This window comes from Carassius auratus, chromosome 20 (genome assembly GCF_003368295.1).
Source record: "Carassius auratus strain Wakin chromosome 20, ASM336829v1, whole genome shotgun sequence".
NCBI classification, from domain to species: domain Eukaryota; kingdom Metazoa; phylum Chordata; class Actinopteri; order Cypriniformes; family Cyprinidae; genus Carassius; species Carassius auratus.
In genome coordinates, this window is record NC_039262.1 from 18,697,353 (window position 1) to 18,711,975 (window position 14,623).

The 14,623-nt window shown below is 38.3% G+C and overlaps 1 pseudogene; it reads left to right on the forward strand.

The window, feature by feature from the left end:
• Positions 1-3,148: 3,148 nt before the first annotated feature.
• On the forward strand, positions 3,149-8,719 carry LOC113121107 (leucine-rich repeat transmembrane protein FLRT2-like; annotated as a pseudogene).
• Positions 8,720-14,623: the final 5,904 nt, after the last annotated feature.

Sequence of the window (14,623 nt, forward strand, 5' to 3'; positions counted from 1 at the left end):
GAACTAGAGAGGAGAATATTGTGAACATGAACTCTGGTATTAGCAAGGATACTGTCTACTAAATATTTAACTTAATTATATACAAAATGATTATGTGGTCACACCAATAACAATAACTATATTAGCATCTACACTCGTTTTTATTATTATAGTTATGTTGTCTTGATTTTATTGACTGATTGACTGATTTAGGTTCCAAAATTGTTCCAAAATAGTTTCAGAGTTTACAGGTTTGTTCGACATGAGAGTTAATTACAATTTTCAGTTTTGTTTGAATTCTATGAATACAAAATATGATACATGCATACATTTTTGCTATTTTGTGGTGCATTATGGGACTTTTTAGGTTGCCGTCGCAGATTCCTTACTATCACACAAGTTTTTTTTTTTTCTTTCTTTTTTTCAGTAGATGTGATTCCATGTAAAATATGGTAGCCTATCATTTTACTTCTGCATATTTTTGGGTTCAGTATATAATTCATTGTCTGTATGGCAGACAGATTTATGTTAAAATTAAATTTTGTGGACTGAGAAGGACGAAGCAGTCAATCACTGCCATTTAGAAGATAAAAATAAATAAAAAAGACATCTGGAAAGTCACTAAAAGGGCTCTTCGCAACGTGATACGATGGAGCTTGGAAACTAGGATCAATTTGTTTTCAATAAGGAGGGAGTCACTCTCATTTCTCAGTGTTCAATGATTATAATTCTCTGCCCTTCCTTGTCATTTAATCTAACGATCGCAAATTGATTGCCAAATCACTTGGGTCCTAATAAGTGTGTGGAGTTTCCCTCCCACTGGATATAGGCCGACGTCAAGCTGTCCCTTCACTGTTAGTCGGCTTCTATTTAAATATCATGTTGCGTTTACAGTAATCTGGACCTAATTAAAATGTATAGTCTGACAGAGTGCAGTATCGGCACATTCTGTGCGTCTTTCATGCCAGTGAGTGAATAGTTAATGAACGTTACGCTGCCTTGATCTTTGGAGAGAGGGAGAGAGAAGAGAAGCAGTATATGGAAGTAAGAAGGCAACAAGGCACACAAGTACACAGTATACATAGACATTTCTGTTCATATTGATTGGTTATTGCATTGCTTATTATGATCTGTAGTAAAAGTGTTGCCTGAAGGAACGGTTGAAAGGAGTTAATCAATTAATAAATGTGTTTTCCTTTATTCCGGCTCTGAGAAATAAGCATTTGCAGTCTCTGAATATTTGCTTGGAAATCTCTAAAGCTCACTTGAATTTGTTGTACATTATTAGACATGACGTTATTGGAAGAGTGTCTGAAAGCAGTTACCTTAGAAGGTGCTTTCATACAAACACGGCGCCTGTCAAGTCAATGACTAACTGGGTAGCGAGACAGCTGTCTTTGGTTTTCAAACACACGCAGAGAGAAAAAGAGAGATTCCCTTAAGTTTGCCTCAGCCACCTCGAGACAATGGAGAACATCTGGATAAAATGTTAATAACTTAATGTGAAACAGGGACTGCATTCAATTCCTGATAGGAAAGCAGGGTAAAATGAATTAATCAGGAGTTTGTGTGGGATAAAGAGCTTCTGAATTAATTCAAAAACTCAGTTCATCCATGTATCTGACATCGCCGCTTCTTTTATGAATGCTGCAAACAGATAGAATGTTGACATTTTATTAGCGAGAAACCACTTAAATTTTGACTTCAAGTTTATCTTACCTCTTTATGATAATAATAAATAAGACTTTTATGATAATTCTGCATCTCAAGGTAATTTCTCAAGGACTTTTTATATCAAAATTCAAATTCGCTCTTGCTAGTTTATATCACACAGTTCCAATTTTTTATTTATTGATTTATTTTTCAGAATTTACCTTTCGCAAAGAGCTTGATCAACAGGTGATCTGGCCAATCAGAACGCGGATATTATGTGCCGCCACTGCTATCCGCCATCTTGCCCGACAGCCACGGACGGTCTCCATAGAAATCCATGTTAAAGCGGGGTCAAAAGTATAGACTGAATTTAAACTTTAAATATAATTAAATATAAATATGTGCGGAGGGTTAAGCTGTTATTTTGTTGACTGCCACAGTAACGACAATAAGCTAAGGAAGCTTTGTGTCATTCGCTGCATGCATGGCTTTCAGTGCTTAATTTTAAATACTACGTGTGAAATAATAAAATGATATGTTAAAAAGTGTGTTTTTATCATTCTGTGGACAAAATGCTGTGAACTTAGACCCGAACAGGAGCTGTAAATCCATAATCATGTGCGCTCATCTGTTTTCAAAGCAGCTAACCCTGCGTCACTTAATGTCATCTTCCTACTCATCAAACTATGACGGGTCCTTTAATGCAAAAGGATGGTCATTGCGACACTGTAAAGTGATGAAACTATGGCGTCATGTGCATAACAAAAAAAAAAAAAAAACTAACATAAAAACTAAATAGGGTGGAGTTGGGGGTGGGCCTTATTAGTATGTTAAAGGAATAGTTCATCCAAAAATCTAAATTATGTCATTAATAACTCACCCTCATGTCATTCCAAACCCAAGAGACCTCCGTTTAGCTTCATGAACACAGTTTAAGATATTTTCGATTTAGTCCGAGGGCTCTCAGTCCCTCCATTGAATCTGTGTGTCCCTCCATTGAATCATTAATGACATAATTTAGATTTTTGGGTGAACTATCCCTTTAAGGTCAATAATTAGTTAGGTGCCATATGAATCACACACAAATTCATAAGAAAATGCCACCAAGCTAAGTAGTTGCAGTACAGATTTGGTTTGGCTCCACCCAAGCAAGAAAGGAAATCAAGTTTAAAAGACAAAAGACATAAGAAAAGACAAGGCTGAACAAATGCATGAAAAAAATAAAGTAGGCTATTTATTTATTTATTTATTTTTGGTTAACTTATACCCTTAGGGACACAAAACTAGACTAGACTGGCGATTAGTGTTTTGGCATTATTTCACTGACGATAAATGGTACAAAACTAAACATATCAGCACGAAAATCAAACTCTCATCCTTAAACAGAGAAGGGGAAGTTAAAATGCAAGTGTCATTCCACCCCAACCTGTAATCTCTTTACTCAGGACACTGTGGGAGGACCGAGAGAGAGAGAGAGAGAGAGAGAGAGAGAGAGAGAGAGAGAGAGATTCGGAGGTGTGCAGTGAACAGATCATTACCATCGCCGCTTTCCTCTGTAAACATCTCTCGGAGATAATTCGGCGAACTCTTGCGTTTTGCTTTCACGAAGTATGATGGTATATGATACGCGGTGACGTGGATGCATTTTGGGCTTTTTCGGCGAGTTTACATACTTCTGGAAAAAGTGGATTTTGCAAATGTGAATTTAATGTAAATTAAATTACGAGGGCTCAGCCGTGGAACGAGGAACAGAGAGTCGCTTCGGCAAAAAAGTAGTGAGCGCGGACACCGAGCTCTCCAAACGCTAGTGAGTATGCTGTCCGGAGGAGCGCGGGCGGAGAGCAGCTCGGAACCGATTCGGTAGAACAGTATGTAACGGGAATGGCGTTGGATGTGTGCGTCCCGACTATTCCACTGAGCGCATGAAGAACAAGAGGAGGGGGACAAGTGCTAAATGTTGTTTAATAATACACGGAGAAAATCATGTTTGATAAGGTAGGCTGATTTTGATGGCGACAGCTGCATTTATTCTGCTGGATGAGGTCAATTTACCCGTCTAACAACAGTAACAGAATTGATATCCGTATTTTAAGTTAAAAGTGTTCGTTTGTATACGAAGTTCGCAGGCATTTCGTCAGAAACTATTCTGCTGTAACTGTGGGCTTTTACTTTTCCGCAAACTGCTGCGTACGTAGGTTAGACTAAGTCAGCATTTCAATATCTCAGATAACATATTTGGGCTAAATAGTGGATAACCAAAGCGGTTTATCTGGTCAAACATCAAGCGTCATACCATCGTTTGTCTTTTACTTACGCTCGGCTCTCAGTACCAGTGATTATTCATTCACATCAACAGCAAGTTCACCTTATCCGCCTCGAAATGTCTGCTACGATTCAAACTTCCAGTGTTGTTTTGTCTTTTACTCATTTTGTTTTGTCTGCGAGCATGCGTTCTGGTTAAGACTCACTGTAAATAAATAAATAAATAAATAGTTACATTTAGCCATGGTTGTCAGACATACGTTTCAGGGATGGCGTTTGTTGCCTGCACATTTAGCAATTCTCAACCGTGTATTTTCTCAACTGATACATAGTTAGTGTCTGTAAGCACCATACAAATAAAAGGTGGAAGAATAAAAGTCCACGATGAAATCAACGTTCAGCAAAACTGGAAGTTGCATGAAGAATAGCCAATAAACATAGAGTATAGACAGAGTACAGTGTGACCAACACACACACACACAAACAACAACAAGCTATGACATAAATAATGCAAATACATTAAACAAACAGCATGACATTATCAATATTAAATAACCTTTTGCACCCGAGTTATTAGAATAGTAAGGACATGTGCATTATTTCAACAATAAATATTTAAATTAAGTATAATAAAATATTTTAATGTCTATTATAGCCTGTTGTTCGTTTGTTTTTTGTAACCAGTAACCTAACTATTTTGTAACTTTAACTCAATATTTTAGCAATAGTTTACTGTAAAAGTACATGAATTGTCTTGAATCTGTATTTTTTACTTCCAAATTTATATTTTACAGTAAAACTACATTTATTGTGTGTTAAAAAGAAATGTATTGTGTATAACGCACATGTAACAAATTAACAGGTTTTTACTATAACACTTTTACAGTTATGAACCTATTTTACACTGTAGGATACACTCTTAAAACTAAAGGTTTTTCATTGGCATTGATGGTTCCATGTAGAACACCTATAAAAACTTCTAATTGGTTATTTACTGGAAGAAAAATAATAATAAGAAAGAAAGGTTAATTAGATTAATAAATGCAGTAAGAAGAATAAGAAAAAAAATACTGTTCACTAGAGGGTTCTTTGGAGAACCAAAAAAAAAAAAAAAAAAAAAAAAGAATTTTTTTTAGAACATCTATTTTAAACATGCATAGTTTGCTGTAAACATCTTTATACTCATGATTATGCATTTTAATGTGATTTCAAATAGGATTGTGTCAGATCTAAATACCTTTATATATTAGGCCTACATTTTTCTTATTTTAAATCACATTTGTGATAGCTTGCCTCTTAGTAAAGACGAGCTTTCTCTTGCCAGGCATTGATTGTTTTAACTCTATTAACAAGGCAGATGGTATAAGCCACAAAAGCAAAAATCCAATGCAAAGGTGTTTGCTGAAGGGTCTAAATGCCAAGAAGTATGTTATTTTACAGTGATAATGAAAGCAAAAATAAATAAATAAATAAATAATACAAAAAGGGCTGAATTTTTTTGTATAAATTACATTTGTACATAAATACAAGTCTGAACAGTAGATTCAGTATTCTGAATTCTGATCAGTGTTCTGATTATGATGCTGAGACCTCAAACTAGTACAAAACCTTTTTCTTGAGGAAACAAAAAATACTGTATTGATCATTTATTTCTGACAGAGGGGCTAAATTATAATTTGACATGCAGCATTCGTCACTCTGACCTGTGTAAGACACCCCCACTCCCTCATCTCATTTGATTGTTTTTCCCCCCTGAAAGGGGACGTTTATATTCTATGATGCATAGTGAAGACTCTATAAGCCACATAGCAAACAGAAAATATTTTCTTTGGTTTTTAATGATTTTAATGATTTTTAATGATTAGCCTAAATTTTTGGGTGTGTAAAAAAAAAAACATAAAAACACATAAATGTATAAAGGTAATTAGCCTACTGCATTTTTTTTTTGTAAATCCAAACTTTCTGTATTCTAATTTGTCCTTGTTTTGAAACAGGTCTCTGGACCCAAATGTCACATTTTCCGGAAAGTGCTCGGGCTGAGGCCCATCAGCACTTGACAGCAGGCTGGGAGGTGGTCGGTGTGGCTCCGTGCTTCAGTACTCTCTCAGTCACACCCTGCTTGGGCCCTGCAGTGAATGAGAGCAGTTCTGCTATGATCTGATTCCTCAGCATGGATGGCTTGAGTGAGAGAACCCATGCACTCTAATGAAACCACCTCTCCAGTCAAGGACTAGAAATTATCAAGGGATTACTCCTCAAATTCCTGGTTTATCTGTGAATTGTACATTAGAATAATATTTTAGAGGACTTAATTTTGCTGGATTTGTTACATTTCCTTTTTACTCCCTCCAACCACTGATATTGTCTTGCCATTTCTATTCCCTCAATTTCTTTTTCACTATGGAGTTTCAAGCCGGATTTTGGAATAATGATTGGACTTCATTTCTTCGCTTTTGGTTGACAGTGTTGTTGAGCTTGCATGTGCAGTTCAGCCCCGTCTCCTCCTGTCCCAAGGAGTGCCGCTGCGATAGAACATTCGTTTACTGTAATGAGAGGAGCCTGACGTCTGTGCCTCTGGGGGTGCAAGAGGGATACAAGACCCTCTTCCTCCACAACAATCAGATCAACAATGCCGGCTTTCCATTGGAGCTACACAATGTTGCTTCTGTAGAAACTGTTCACCTATATGGAAATCAGCTGGATGAATTTCCCCTCAACCTTCCCAGGAATGTTCGAGTGCTGCACCTCCAGGAAAATAACATCCAGACTATCTCCAGGGCAGCGCTTGCCCAGCTACCCATGCTGGAGGAACTCCATCTGGATGACAACTCCATCTCAACCGTAGGGGTAGAGGAGGGTGCTTTCAGGGAGGCCATTGGTCTCAAGCTTCTTTTCCTCACCAAAAACCATCTGAGCAGCATTCCTATCGGATTACCAGCAGATCTCAAGGAGCTGCGTTTGGATGAGAATCGCATTGCTGACATTGACGAGGATGCCTTTCAGAATGTCACCACCCTGCAACGACTTTTGCTAGATGGGAACTTGCTTGAGGATGAGGGCATTGCTCCTGGAACCTTCCAGGACCTGGTCAATCTGAAAGAACTGTCCCCTGGCTCGAAATTCCCTCACCACTCCACCACCGTTGCTCCCTGGCGCATCCCTGACCAAGCTCAATCTGCAGGAAAACCAGATGGACACCATTGAAGTGACAGCCTTTGTCGGCCTTGATAAACTGGAGAAGTTAGATATCTCTAGCAACCAGCTTCAGTTTCTTCCACCGGGTGTCTTTGACGGTTTGAGAAACCTGAGGCACCTGAATGCGAGAAACAACCTCTGGAGGTGTGATTGCAACATTAAGTGGGTCATTGCATGGCTCAGGTCTCTGCCTTCTGCGATAAACGTCCGTGGGTTCACGTGCCAGAGTCCAGAAAGGGTGCGTGGCATGGTAATTCGAGAACTCACCTTAGATGCCATCGACTGCCCAGCGGGCACCGTGCTTCATCCCTGGCCAACGCATTCATATCCATCTACACTGCCACCCCGCAGAACCACCACCATCACAACGACCATCTCAAGAACCACCCGCTTCACCACCATTTCACCCACTACTTTTTACCCCGCCTCGGCCAACCCCACACCTCCATTTCCACATTTCCCTCCTGGTCCCCTGCCTCCGTACGAAGACCCCTTAAAAATCTCCTTTCATGTAGTGAACTCTACCGGCATTGATGTGAGCTGGGAATCTTACTTCACTGTGACGGCTTACAAGGTGACTTGGATCAAGATGGGGCAGAGTTTGATGAGTGACATTACTCGAGAAAGAACAGTCCCGGGATACCAACGAAGACTCAGCCTGTCAAATTTAGAACCCAGGTCTATCTACCGCATCTGTGTGTACGTTCTGGATACTCTCAACTCGTACAGACCGGGTGAGGATACTATCTGTTCTGAGGCTAAGACCAAATCCACATCCACATACTCTGAATCTGAGCAGGCTGCCCAGCAAGACAACACCTCCACACTCCTATTGGCTGGAGTGATAGGTGGAGCAGTGTTGGTGGTCTTAGTGACACTTCTAAGTTTGTTTTGCTGGCACATGCACAAGAAAAGCAGGTCTTCATCGTCCAAATGGAAATACAATCGCGGCAGGAGAAAAGATGACTATTGCGAGGCCGGCACCAAAAAGGATAACTCCATCCTGGAAATGACTGAAACGAACTTTCAGATAGTGTCACTGAACAATGAGCAGCTTTTAAAAGGGGACTTCAGAATTCAGCCCATCTACACACCTAATGGAGGGATTGGGCTCAGAGACTGTCATCTCAGTAACAATAGCATAGCGTACTGCAAGAGCAGTAATGTTCCCAGTGTGGACTTCTGCCACACATGATGCTTTTCGATGGATGCTACAACCATTTCTTCAGAGAAAATGTAGTTCAATATACTGTACAATACATGTATACATATATACATATATATATTTCCAGGTGCAGTCAACATGGTAATTTATACTGTGGACAAGTATGTGGAATTCTGCTATATTTTCTATTCTTAGTAAATATGAAATGGTTTTGTAATATGTGAGGCTCAAAGTGGTTTCGCTCAAGGACGCTGTGGATGTTTTGTATAATTGAAGCACGTTGGCTACCTGCTGCAAGTGCAGTCCACAGGTTTTGCCTTTCTACCACTTTAAGATCTTGAAAATATTGCTAACCACACAACCAAAATATGCCCTTTGTTCTGAAATACAGCTACCCCTTCACACAACAGTAGTTAAGATAACACAGTGGCCAGGAAACCAAAACACCGCTGATTAAGCTGCAGTGGAAAAAAAAAGGAGCTGAGTTTTTTCTTTTTTGGAATTGAAGTGCACTTTCTTAATGCAGCAAGAGAGCATGAGCAGTCATTCAGGAAATGAGCTTTTGTGGATATCACATTTGAAGGGAAAAGGGACCACTCTTCAACACCCTGCAGTTCTCACAAGTAGAAGCCTACGTCGGTGAATGGAGATGGTTAGAAGGGTTCCTGTGCAAGCATTTTTCAGGCATATTTGTGTATCATTTTGCCCACCAGGGGGCAGCTTGTCTCAGTACATACATAGGATAACAGCTCAAATACACCACAAGACACTCTAGCATGTTAAAATTCTGGCAAGCTTTTGTGCAGGATCCTTATTTTCAAGTAATTAGCAGTCCAAACATTAAATGAGCTAATATAATAGCTAAACCCTGTGGTAAACGTATAATATCCCGAGGGAGCTCTGTAATCTCCTTCATGTTTCTTTAATTATAATTTATAAAACATAAGAAAACGATGAAAAATGTTGACTTTGAATCTGCATTTGCCTTTTATATACTTAAATTGCCCTTTCTGAACATGTTCTGTAATTTACAAATGAGGTCAGGGTATTACACAGAGCTCCACCTCTATCCACCATCTATTTCTGTGCTCTTACACAAGTGATCAGGAACATTCTACAGCGGCATCCACATCATTGTCTAGCTTTTCCTTTTACTAACCAAAACCCCTTTTTTAATCATGCATCACATCAGGTGGGATGATGAATAGACATTTAAACAAAAGACCTCTATTCACAGAGACGAACTGGCACATGCCAAATTCTGTCTTTGAAAGAGTTTCAGATCCCCGCATGAGTGCAATTAGGACAATTTTTTTTTAATGGCACACAAGTTTTCCAGGACAGAGAGCCGAGTTTGGAATTCAGGCTTGCTGTGGAGAAGTATTTATCATGCGCTCTTACTCATAGACTTTACTTGCTTTGACAAGATTTTATTTTGCGGGCTGAGTTCAAACCCCCACTGCATAATCCCTGGTCCAAGAAAGGGAAAAAATGCAGAGGTTATTTTCGCTTGGCAGGAGGATTTAGGACTGGGACGGGGGTTTGTAGTTGGGGTGGTGGTCCTAATTGTCGGAGTTAACCCTTCAGTGCTTTCCAACTTGGCATTAAGGTTTAGACTAGATGGCTGGATACTTGTTTACATCCAAATAGTTTTTGGAATCAAACGGATATTTGATTTCTGTGACTGACACAGTTGGTGCTTGCACAGGTTAACTACCAACAACCCACAAGGTTTGTCTCTGTGGCACAAACAAAATGCTCTCTAAAAGGAAAGAAGGGCAACTGCACTTCTGTGGTCATGGAAATATTTCTCCTTAGCATCCCTACAGGCTTCTCCGACCACCCCGTCCATACTCTTCCTTGAAATCTGGAACATCCTCAGGCTCCATTTCTCATCTGAAGGCTTTTAACTGATGTGTACAACATTAAGAATTCATTTCAAATCCTGTGGCCACCCGTAACTCTTTTAACAGACTTCCTCCACACAAGTCCGGTGCGGTTGTCAGTCTCAGGTTCCCCCGAGAGGTGGCGGTTGCAGTGGCGCAGACCCAAATGTATCGCTGCATAGTTAACCCGTTAGTGAGATGAATCTGTCCCGAGCCTCTCACAGACATATTTTCAGAGAGAAGAAAGTAATGGCAGAGAAACTTATTTGTGCCACTATCCAGTACATCACTCCCTCTGTCAAAGTCCTCAGAGCTAGCTTTTGCTGGGTCGATACCATAACCATAATTGTTTCATACTGAACAGTTTTATCTATTGCCTTACCGTAACCCAGCAGTATGTCTTAATGTGGTTCATGTGAAGGATTTGACATCATTTACCGAGATTCTGTGGATTACATGTTTTGAAGGCAGGATTGAATGGAAAGCATATATTTTGAAGGGCAATTGCAAACAGAATCTTGACAGACATCAATAGATGACACTGCTAACAAGCCAAGGTCTATCCTCCAGACAAGAATGGCGTGTTATGATTCAGAGTGACTCATTGCTTCGTTCGTGTGGCGTACATTGTTCTTTATTTTCTATGGATGAGCTGAAAATCACAGTAGTGGCCCTGTAGTCAGATGGATGTATTACACAAAAGGGACCGTGAGCAATGTCTTGCGTCCATAATCCTACCCAACAGTCAATTCGTCTCTTGAAAAAGCACATTGATTTGGTTTGGAATACATTTTCTAAATGACTGTGAGGTCAGTCTGAACAAAGCACTACCACAAATGTGGCTGAATTAATCTTTGATCTTTGTGTATCCCTTTCAGTCTTTTTTTTTTTAAGAATATTGTTCATTATGATTTGAAAGGTTTTCTCACATGTGCAATTTGGTATACCGGTATATATATTCGCAATTAAAACGTATTTAATACAGACACATCAGCACATCAGTTGACAAAGTGGTTTTACATTAGGGCAAAACAAAATCTAACTGATGTTTGAATGAATCGGTTACTGTGTGATTCTAATGACAACCTGAAAACCGTGACAGGTTTAACAACAACCACAATGTTTCATGTGTTTTAGCATTTGGGTCTTTTTTCTTCACGTTTAATATGGGGAGTGATTCTGCTTTTCTCATATGGTGATTTGTTTGGTCTGTAAGCTGGGTTTTGCAAGTAGACTCCATTGGGAACCAAAGTAATTTTTGATTGCTATGTACATTTAATTTCTTTAGTTTGTTTCCACTACTAAACTGTTGTTGTTGTCCCATGTATGTGCCTTGAAATGAACTTACAATGTAAAGTCCTTGAAACCTTTAAATGTTTTTGCACAAGCTGTAAATATAGAAACCAAGCTTTTTTCTTTTTTTTTTTGAAAATAAAGGAGCCATCAGAATTGACAGATAAACTTGTCCACTACAGGCAAATATTCACTTTCTTATTTTTTTCAAAATGTGTGTGGTCCATTTTTTACATTGTTCCAGTAGATGTCCATAACTGTTGGCTAGTATGATGGTTTTTTTTTTTTTTTTTTTTTTTTTGGATTTATGATTTTACTTGCTTTGGATGGTTTATTATATATTATTTGTATCAAATGATACAGTATATATAATTTATGGATTTTAGGTTATTTTATTGAATTTAATCAATAACATTAAATATTTTCAATACAAAAAAATGTAACATTATCTCTAATAGAAAAATGTAAGAAATATATTAAATCATATGATGTGATGTCATATGATGTGATTTCAAGTTTTCCTTTACTTTTGGAGTGTTACAATCTCTTGGTGCATAAAGAAGATCTTTAATGTTGCAAAGACTAAAGTCTCAAACCCAAAGAGATATTCTTTATTAAAGTTAAGACTCTTCCATGTCCTCGTTAAACACCTTGTTTAAACACGTCCCCATGCATACGTCACAATGTGGGAAGATTTTCATAACGCCACCCAAATGTTCATGCAAAGAAAGAAGGTGTAACCTTTGATTTTCACTGTTGCCGCCAGTGACATGTGAAAGAGACGCTGTTTCGTTGTAAAAAAAAAAAAAAACACTGACTAGTAATCAGTGGTTAAGTTGTATTTACAGCAATGTTTCCAGAACAGTTTAACCCAAATATTCAGATGTGTGTAGTACATTTTATCGAGGACTGTTTCCTGATCCTGGGAGAGTAGACTAAAATATCAGCAGTTCTGACTCATAGTCTGTAAGTATGTTTACATATGTAAAGGATTTGCCACTGATGATTCAAATGTTAGTTTTGATCAGTGTAGAGCAGTTTTTCTCAATTCCAGTCCTCGCACCCTCCAGCTCTGCACATGTTGTACCTTTCTCTTATGGCTTCAGACAATGGTCTTTTTCGAATGTACAGTAAGTGCCTTGCAAAGTGGACATCTCAGGATATTCGTCCATGATTCCAGTTTGAAGCGAATGCATATGTTCCATTCAAAGTGCATTGAAGTGTGCGAGACAAATTTAAATTGTATTTATTTACAGAGGTATATGATGTCAAAATCCATGTCCGTGTGTGAAGATGTTGCGGAGTGCAAATCCATCAATGAATGTTCAGAAGTAAGGTATAGTTCAACAGATTTCCCCTGCTCAGGGAGTAGGGAGCAATGAAAACTGTGTAGGGACCATGTCAATGGGAACACAGTTAATGCACGGAGCTCACGTCCAACGAGCTGATCATCTGAATCAGGTGTGTTAACAAAGAGAGACATGCAAAATATGCAGAGCTGTGGGGCACGAGGACTGGAATTGAGAACTGCTGGTGTGAGTAGCACTTGTTGTTTGTCATTTCTCAGATCGCAAATGGAGACATGATTTTATGTTCACACGGCGCGATGCAACGCAACACGTAAAAACACAGTATAAGTCATTATAATACATACCCAGACAGCAGCATAGTGTTGCCCAAGATCCGGTGTTCTGTCGATTTTTCCTACGCTGTCAGATTTTCCTACCTCCCACCAAAACAGTGGGTAGCACAATTCCACAACAAAACTTCTACTGTAAAGTTATGGTTTATTAATGTCTACACCTACCACAACCCTAATCATACCCTTACAGTACTGCAAATACAGTAATTATGTGTTATATTCGCGGTTGTAGCTAAAAGGGATACAGTTAAATATTATTTTCTACCAATTAGATTGCGTTTTTATTAAAGTCTACACCTACCCCAGCCCTAAACCTACCCTTACAGTAATGCAGATACATTAAATATCGTTGTTTAGCATGAGACAAAGGACGCGATATTGATGTGCGCGTGCGCAGTAAACCCGCGTAGGAAAATCTGACAGGGTAGGATAAAATGTCAGGACACCGGCCCACATCTGGCCCGCGTGAAATCCATGCGGTTCAGATGTGGGCCGGATCTGGGCCGACACTTGTTGCTGTCTGGGATAATTATGTCCACACTGAATGCAACAAATGCCTCGTTTGTAAAGGGTTTTATTGTTTTGTCTTGTCGTGCCGGTGTTCTTACTGGAACATGCATCACAGTAACGCGAGGCATTTCCATCAAACGCTTGTGGCATTCAGCCAATCACAACGAACTGAATAGCTGGCCAATTAGAGCAAACCTCGCTTTAAGACAGATGAGCTTTTTAAAAAAAAAATATGTTTCAGAGAGGAAGGGCATTGAGGAGAAACAATAATGTACAGTATATGGAAAATATTCTGTTTTTTGAAACTTAAACCACATAAACATTTAATTACACCCAATACACACATACAAATAATAATAATAATAATAAAATAAATAAATATAAATATACATATACATATACATATACATATATATATATATACATATATATATATATATACATATGTAGATTTTTTTAATTCATGGAAAACTGTAAAACTGCACAAGTGAACATTTTTGACATTGTCAGTATGTTTATATTGTATGTTTCGGTGTATGTTAAAAAGGAAAAAAAAAAATATATGTGTAAATATCTACAAACACTAATGAAACAAAGATGAGCAACTGACAATTTGAAAGCTGCTGTGATTTAGACAGTTTGGATGGTAAAATCCTATCAGTAGTTGCATCTTTAAAACTTCATCCTTTCTAAAACTGTACAACCACCAGATGGACATCTTTTTGTCAAGTTACAAAGAGTCCAATTAATAAAAGTTACCCACATTATGTTCCATTGCTCTCCATCTAGGTTTTTTATTTTATTTATTTATTATGATTTTTATTTATTTGTTTATTTTTTACAAATGCAAGAATATATCTTATTTAATTGCCCTTTTGGAAAAATGTCAGATTAGTACAAGTTCAAGTTATTTGTAGTGCACGTTTAAAAACAGATCAACTGATTAAAAGACTGATCAAAGTACAAAAATATCACATATTATCAACATATAAAAACTTAAGGCAAAGTACTGACAGAAAACAAAGCCACCATACATTT